Genomic DNA, 7,667 nt, shown 5'->3' on the forward strand with positions numbered 1-7,667 from the left:
GCTGAAGTTTAAAAATGCTATGGAACTCTTCCATTGTTCTTCAGAATTCTGGTGAAGTTTAAAAATGCTACGGAACTCTTCCATTGTTCTTCGGAATTCTGATGAAGTTTAAAAATGCTACGGAACTCTTCCATTGTTCTTCGGAATTCTGATGAAGCTTAGAACTGCAACGGAACACTTCCATTGTTCTTCGGAATTCTGCTGAAGTTTAAAAATGCTATGGAACTCTTCCATTGTTCTTCAGAATTCTGGTGAAGTTTAAAAATGCTACGGAACTCTTCCATTGTTCTCAGAATCCTGCTGAAGTTTATAAATGCTACGGTACTCTTCCATTGTTCTTGGGTATTCTGCTGAAGTTTAAAAATGTTACGGATCACTTCCATTGTTCTTCAGAATTCTGATGAAGTTTAAAAATGCTACGGAACTCTTCCATTGTTATTTTTAATTCTACTGAAGTTTAAAAATGCTACGGAACTCTTCCATTGTTCTTCGGAATTCTGCAGAAGTTTAAAACTGGAATTCTGTTGAAGTTTAAAAATGCTACGGAAATCTTCCATTGTTCTCAGAATTCTGCTGAAGTTTATAAATTCTACGGTACTTTTCCATTGTTCTTGGGAATTCTGCTGAAGTTTAAAAATGTTACTGATCATTTCCATTGTTCTTCGGAATTCTGCTGAAGTTTAAAAATGCTGCGGAACGCTTCCATTGTTCTTCGGAATTCTGATGAAGTTTAAAACTGCTACGGAACTCTTCCATTGTTCTTCCGAATTCTGCTGAAGCTTAAAAATGCTACAGAACTCTTCCATTGTTCTTCGGAATTCTGCTGAAGTTTAAAAATGCTATGGAACTTTTACATTGTTCTTCTGAATTCTGCTGAAGTTTAAAAATGCTACGGAACTCTTCCATTGTTCTTCGGAATTCAGATGAAGCTTAAAACTGCAACGGAACTCTTCCATTGTTCTTCGGAATTCTTCTGAAGTTTAAAAATGCTACGAAACTCTTCCATTGTTCTTCGGAATTCTGCTGAAGTTTAAAAATGCTACGGAACTCTTCCATTGTTCTCGGAATTCTGCTGAAGTTTAAAAATGCTACGGAACTCTTCCATTGTTCTCGGAATTCTGGTGAAGTTTAAAAATGCTACGGAACTCTTCCATTGTTCTCGGAATTCTGCTGAAGTTTAAAAATGCTACGGTACTCTTCCATTGTTCTTCGGAATTCTGCTGAAGCTTAAAAATGCTATGGAACTGTTCCTTTGTTCTACGGAATTCTGCTGAAGTTTAAAAATGCTACGGAACTCTTCCATTGTTCTTCTGAATTCTGCTGAAGTTTAAAAATGCTGTGGAACTCTTCCATTGTTCTCGAAATTCTTCTGAAGTTTGAAAATGCTACGGAACTCTTCCATTGTTCTTCAGAATGCTGCTGAAGTTTAAAAATGATACGGAACACTTCCTTTGTTCTTCGGAATTCTGCTGAAGTTTAAAAATGCTACGGAACTCTTCCATTGTTCAAGGAATTCTGTTGAAGTTTAAAAATGCTACGGAGCTCTTCCATTGTTATTCTTAATTCTGCTGAAGTTTAAAAATGCTACGGAACTCTTCCATTGTTCTTCGGAATTCTGCTGAAGTTTAAAAATGCTACGGAACTCTTCCATTGTTCTTCTGAATTCTGCTGAAGTTTAAAAATGCTACGGAACTCTTCCATTGTTCTTCGGAATTCTGATGAAGCTTAGAACTGCAACGGAACACTTCCATTGTTCTTCGGAATTCTGCTGAAGTTTAAAAATGCTATGGAACTCTTCCATTGTTCTTCAGAATTCTGGTGAAGTTTAAAAATGCTACGGAACTCTTCCATTGTTCTTCGGAATTCTGATGAAGTTTAAAAATGCTACGGAACTCTTCCATTGTTCTTCGGAATTCTGATGAAGCTTAGAACTGCAACGGAACACTTCCATTGTTCTTCGGAATTCTGCTGAAGTTTAAAAATGCTATGGAACTCTTCCATTGTTCTTCAGAATTCTGGTGAAGTTTAAAAATGCTACGGAACTCTTCCATTGTTCTTCGGAATTCTGATGAAGTTTAAAAATGCTACGGAACTCTTCCATTGTTCTTCAGAATTCTGCTGAAGTTTAAAAATGCTACAGAACTCTTCCATTGTTCTTTGGAATGCTGGAGAAGTTTAAAAATGCTACGGTACTCTTCCATTGTTCTTCGGAATTCTGCTGAAGCTTAAAAATGCTATGGAACTGTTCCTTTGTTCTTCGGATTTCTGCTGAAGTTTAAAAATGCTACGGAACTCTTCCATTGTTCTTCTGAATTCTGCTGAAGTTTAAAAATGCTGTGGAACTCTTCCATTGTTCTCGAAATTCTTCTGAAGTTTGAAAATGCTACGGAACTCTTCCATTGTTCTTCAGAATGCTGCTGAAGTTTAAAAATGATACGGAACACTTCCTTTGTTCTTCGGAATTCTGCTGAAGTTTAAAAATGCTACGGAACTCTTCCATTGTTCACGGAATTCTGTTGAAGTTTAAAAATGCTACGGAGCTCTTCCATTGTTATTCTTAATTCTGCTGAAGTTTAAAAATGCTACGGAACTCTTCCATTGTTCTTCGGAATTCTGCTGAAGTTTAAAAATGCTACGGAACTCTTCCATTGTTCTTCTGAATTCTGCTGAAGTTTAAAAATGCTACGGAACTCTTCCATTGTTCTTCGGAATTCTGATGAAGCTTAGAACTGCAACGGAACACTTCCATTGTTCTTCGGAATTCTGCTGAAGTTTAAAAATGCTATGGAACTCTTCCATTGTTCTTCAGAATTCTGGTGAAGTTTAAAAATGCTACGGAACTCTTCCATTGTTCTTCGGAATTCTGATGAAGTTTAAAAATGCTACGGAACTCTTCCATTGTTCTTCAGAATTCTGCTGAAGTTTAAAAATGCTACAGAACTCTTCCATTGTTCTTTGGAATGCTGGAGAAGTTTAAAAATGCTACGGAACTCTTCCATTGTTCTTGGAATTCTGTTGAAGTTTAAAAATGCTTCGGAACTCTTCCATTGTTCTCAGAATCCTGCTGAAGTTTATAAATGCTACGGTACTCTTCCATTGTTCTTGGGTATTCTGCTGAAGTTTAAAAATGTTACGGATCACTTCCATTGTTCTTCAGAATTCTGATGAAGTTTAAAAATGCTACGGAACTCTTCCATTGTTATTTTTAATTCTACTGAAGTTTAAAAATGCTACGGAACTCTTCCATTGTTCTTCGGAATTCTGCAGAAGTTTAAAAATGCTACGGAACTCTTCCATTGTTCTTGGAATTCTGTTGAAGTTTAAAAATGCTACAGAAATCTTCCATTGTTCTCAGAATTCTGCTGAAGTTTATAAATTCTACGGTACTCTTCCATTGTTCTTGGGTATTCTGCTGAAGTTTAAAAATGTTACGGATCACTTCCATTGTTCTTCAGAATTCTGATGAAGTTTAAAAATGCTACGGAACCCTTCCATTGTTATTTTTCATTCTACTGAAGTTTAAAAATGCGACGGAACTCTTCCATTGTTCTTCGGAATTCTGCTGAAGTTTAAAAATGCTACGGAACTCTTCCATTGTTCTTCGGAATTCTGCTGAAGTTTAAAAATGGTACGGAACTTTTCCATTGTTCTTCGGAATTCTGACGAAGTTTAAAAAGGCTACGGAACTCTTCCATTTTTCTTCGGAATTCTGCTGAAGTTTAAAAATGCTACGGAACTCTTCCATTGTTCTTCGGAATTCTGCAGAAGTTTAAAAATGCTACGGAACTCTTCCATTGTTCTTGGAATTCTGGAGAAGTTTAAAAATGCTACGGAACTCTTCCATTGTTCTCAGAATTCTGCTGAAGCTAATAAATTCTACGGTGCTCTTCCATTGTTCTTGGGAATTCTGCTGAAGTTTAAAAATGCTACGGAACTCTTCCATTGTTCTTCTGAATTCTGCTGAAGTTTAAAAATGCTGTGGAACTCTTCCGTTGTTCTCGAAATTCTTCTGAAGTTTGAAAATGCTACGGAACTCTTCCATTGTTCTTCAGAATGCTGCTGAAGTTTAAAAATGATACGGAACACTTCCTTTGTTCTTCGGAATTCTGCTGAAGTTTAAAAATGCTACGGAACTCTTCCATTGTTCACGGAATTCTGTTGAAGTTTAAAAATGCTACGGAGCTCTTCCATTGTTATTCTTAATTCTGCTGAAGTTTAAAAATGCTTCGGAACTCTTCCATTGTTCTTCGGAATTCTGCTGAAGTTTAAAAATGCTACGGAACTCTTCCATTGTTCTTCTGAATTCTGCTGAAGTTTAAAAATGCTACGGAACTCTTCCATTGTTCTTCGGAATTCTGATGAAGCTTAGAACTGCAACGGAACACTTCCATTGTTCTTCGGAATTCTGCTGAAGTTTAAAAATGCTATGGAACTCTTCCATTGTTCTTCAGAATTCTGTTGAAGTTTAGAAATGCTACGGAACTCTTCCATTGTTCTCGGAATTCTGGTGAAGTTTAAAAATGCTACGGAACTCTTCCATTGTTCTCGGAATTCTGGTGAAGTTTAAAACTGCTGCGGAACTCTTCCATTGTTCTTCTGAATTCTGATGAAGTTTAAAAATGCTACGGAACTCTTCCATTGTTCTTCAGAATTCTGCTGAAGTTTAAAAATGCTACAGAACTCTTCCATTGTTCTTTGGAATTCTGCAGAAGTTTAAAAATGCTACGGAACTCTTCCATTGTTCTTGGAATTCTGTTGAAGTTTAAAAATGCTACGGAACTCTTCCATTGTTCTCAGAATCCTGCTGAAGTTTATAAATGCTACGGTACTCTTCCATTGTTCTTGGGTATTCTGCTGAAGTTTAAAAATGTTACGGATCACTTCCATTGTTCTTCAGAATTCTGATGAAGTTTAAAAATGCTACGGAACTCTTCCATTGTTATTTTTAATTCTACTGAAGTTTAAAAATGCTACGGAACTCTTCCATTGTTCTTCGGAATTCTGCAGAAGTTTAAAAATGCTACGGAACTCTTCCATTGTTCTTGGAATTCTGTTGACGTTTAAAAATGCTACGAAAATCTTCCATTGTTCTCAGAATTCTGCTGAAGTTTATAAATTCTACGGTACTCTTCCATTGTTCTTGGGTATTCTGCTGAAGTTTAAAAATGTTACGGATCACTTCCATTGTTCTTCAGAATTCTGATGAAGTTTAAAAATGCTACGGAACCCTTCCATTGTTATTTTTCATTCTACTGAAGTTTAAAAATGCTACGGAACTCTTCCATTGTTCTTCGGAATTCTGCTGAAGTTTAAAAATGCTACGGAACTCTTCCATTGTTCTTCGGAATTCTGGTGAAGTTTAAAAATGGTACGGAACTTTTCCATTGTTCTTCGGAATTCTGCTGAAGTTTAAAAATGCTACAGAACTCTTCCATTGTTCTTCTGAATTCTGCTGAAGTTTAAAAATGCTACGGAACTCTTCCATTGTTCTTCGGAATTCTGATGAAGCTTAGAACTGCAACGGAACACTTCCATTGTTCTTCGGAATTCTGCTGAAGTTTAAAAATGCTATGGAACTCTTCCCTTGTTCTTCAGAATTCTGTTGAAGTTTAAAAATGCTACGGAACTCTTCCATTGTTCTCGGAATTCTGGTGAAGTTTAAAAATGCTACGGAACTCTTCCATTGTTCTCGGAATTCTGGTGAAGTTTAAAACTGCTGCGGAACTCTTCCATTGTTCTTCGGAATTCTGATGAAGTTTAAAAATGCTACGGAACTCTTCCATTGTTCTTCAGAATTCTGCTGAAGTTTAAAAATACTACAGAACTCTTCCATTGTTCTTTGGAATTCTGCAGAAGTTTAAAAATGCTACGGAACTCTTCCATTGTTCTTGGAATTCTGTTGAAGTTTAAAAATGCTACGGAACTCTTCCATTGTTCTCAGAATCCTGCTGAAGTTTATAAATGCTACGGTACTCTTCCATTGTTCTTGGGTATTCTGTTGAAGTTTAAAAATGTTACGGATCACTTCCATTGTTCTTCAGAATTCTGATGACGTTTAAAAATGCTACGGAACTCTTCCATTGTTATTTTTAATTCTACTGAAGTTTAAAAATGCTACGGAACTCTTCCATTGTTCTTCGGAATTCTGCAGAAGTTTAAAAATGCTACGGAACTCTTCCATTGTTCTTGGAATTCTGTTGAAGTTTAAAAATGCTACGGAAATCTTCCATTGTTCTCAGAATTCTGCTGAAGTTTATAAATTCTACGGTACTTTTCCATTGTTCTTGGGAATTCTGCTGAAGTTTAAAAATGTTACTGATCATTTCCATTGTTCTTCGGAATTCTGCTGACGTTTAAAAATGCTGCGGAACTCTTCCATTGTTCTTCGGAATTCTGATGAAGTTTAAAACTGCTACGGAACTCTTCCATTGTTCTTCGGAATTCTGCTGAAGCTTAAAAATGCTACGGAACTCTTCCATTGTTCTTCGGAATTCTGCTGAAGTTTAAAAATGCTATGGAACTTTTACATTGTTCTTCTGAATTCTGCTGAAGTTTAAAAATGCTACGGAACTCTTCCATTGTTCTTCGGAATTCAGATGAAGCTTAAAACTGCAACGGAACTCTTCCATTGTTCTTCGGAATTCTTCTGAAGTTTAAAAATGCTACGGAACTCTTCCATTGTTCTTCGGAATTCTGCTGAAGTTTAAAAATGCTACGGAACTCTTCCATTGTTCTCGGAATTCTGCTGAAGTTTAAAAATGCTACGGAACTCTTCCATTGTTCTCGGAATTCTGGTGAAGTTTAAAAATGCTACGGAACTCTTCCATTGTTCTCGGAATTCTGCTGAAGTTTAAAAATGCTACGGTACTCTTCCATTGTTCTTCGGAATTCTGCTGAAGCTTAAAAATGCTATGGAACTGTTCCTTTGTTCTTCGGAATTCTGCTGAAGTTTAAAAATGCTATGGAACTCTTCCATTGTTCTCGGAATTCTGGTGAAGTTTAAAAATGCTACGGAACTCTTCCATTGTTCTCGGAATTCTGGTGAAGTTTAAAAATGCTACGGAACTCTTCCATTGTTATTCTTAATTCTGCTGAAGTTTAAAAATGCTACGGAACTCTTCCATTGTTCTTCGGAATTCTGCTGAAGTTTAAAAATGCTACGGAACTCTTCCATTGTTCTTCGGAATTCTGATGAAGCTTAGAACTGCAACGTAACACTTCCATTATTCTTCGGAATTCTGCTGAAGTTTAAAAATGCTACGGAAGTCTTCCATTGTTCTTCGGAATTCTGCTGAAGTTTAAAAATGCTACGGAACTCTTTCATTGTTCTTCGGAATTCTGCTGAAGTTTAAAAATGCTACGGAACTCATCCATTGTTCTCGGAATTCTGCTGAAGTTTAAAAATGCTACGGAACTCTTCCATTGTTCTTCGGAATTCTGCTGAAGTTTAAAAATAGTATGGAACTTTTCCATTGTTCTTCGGAATTCTGATGAAGTTTAAAAAGGCTACGGAACTCTTCCATTGTTCTTCGGAATTCTGCTGAAGTTTAAAAATGCTACGGAACTCTTCCATTGTTCTTCGGAATTCTGCAGAAGTTTAAAAATGCTACGGAACGCTTCCATTGTTCTTGGAATTCTGGTGAAGTTTAAAAATGCTACGGAACTCT

This window comes from Phyllobates terribilis, unplaced genomic scaffold, assembly GCF_046119375.1.
Source record: "Phyllobates terribilis strain yellow unplaced genomic scaffold, ASM4611937v1 Scaffold_442__1_contigs__length_1511491, whole genome shotgun sequence".
Taxonomy (NCBI): Eukaryota; Metazoa; Chordata; class Amphibia; order Anura; family Dendrobatidae; genus Phyllobates; species Phyllobates terribilis.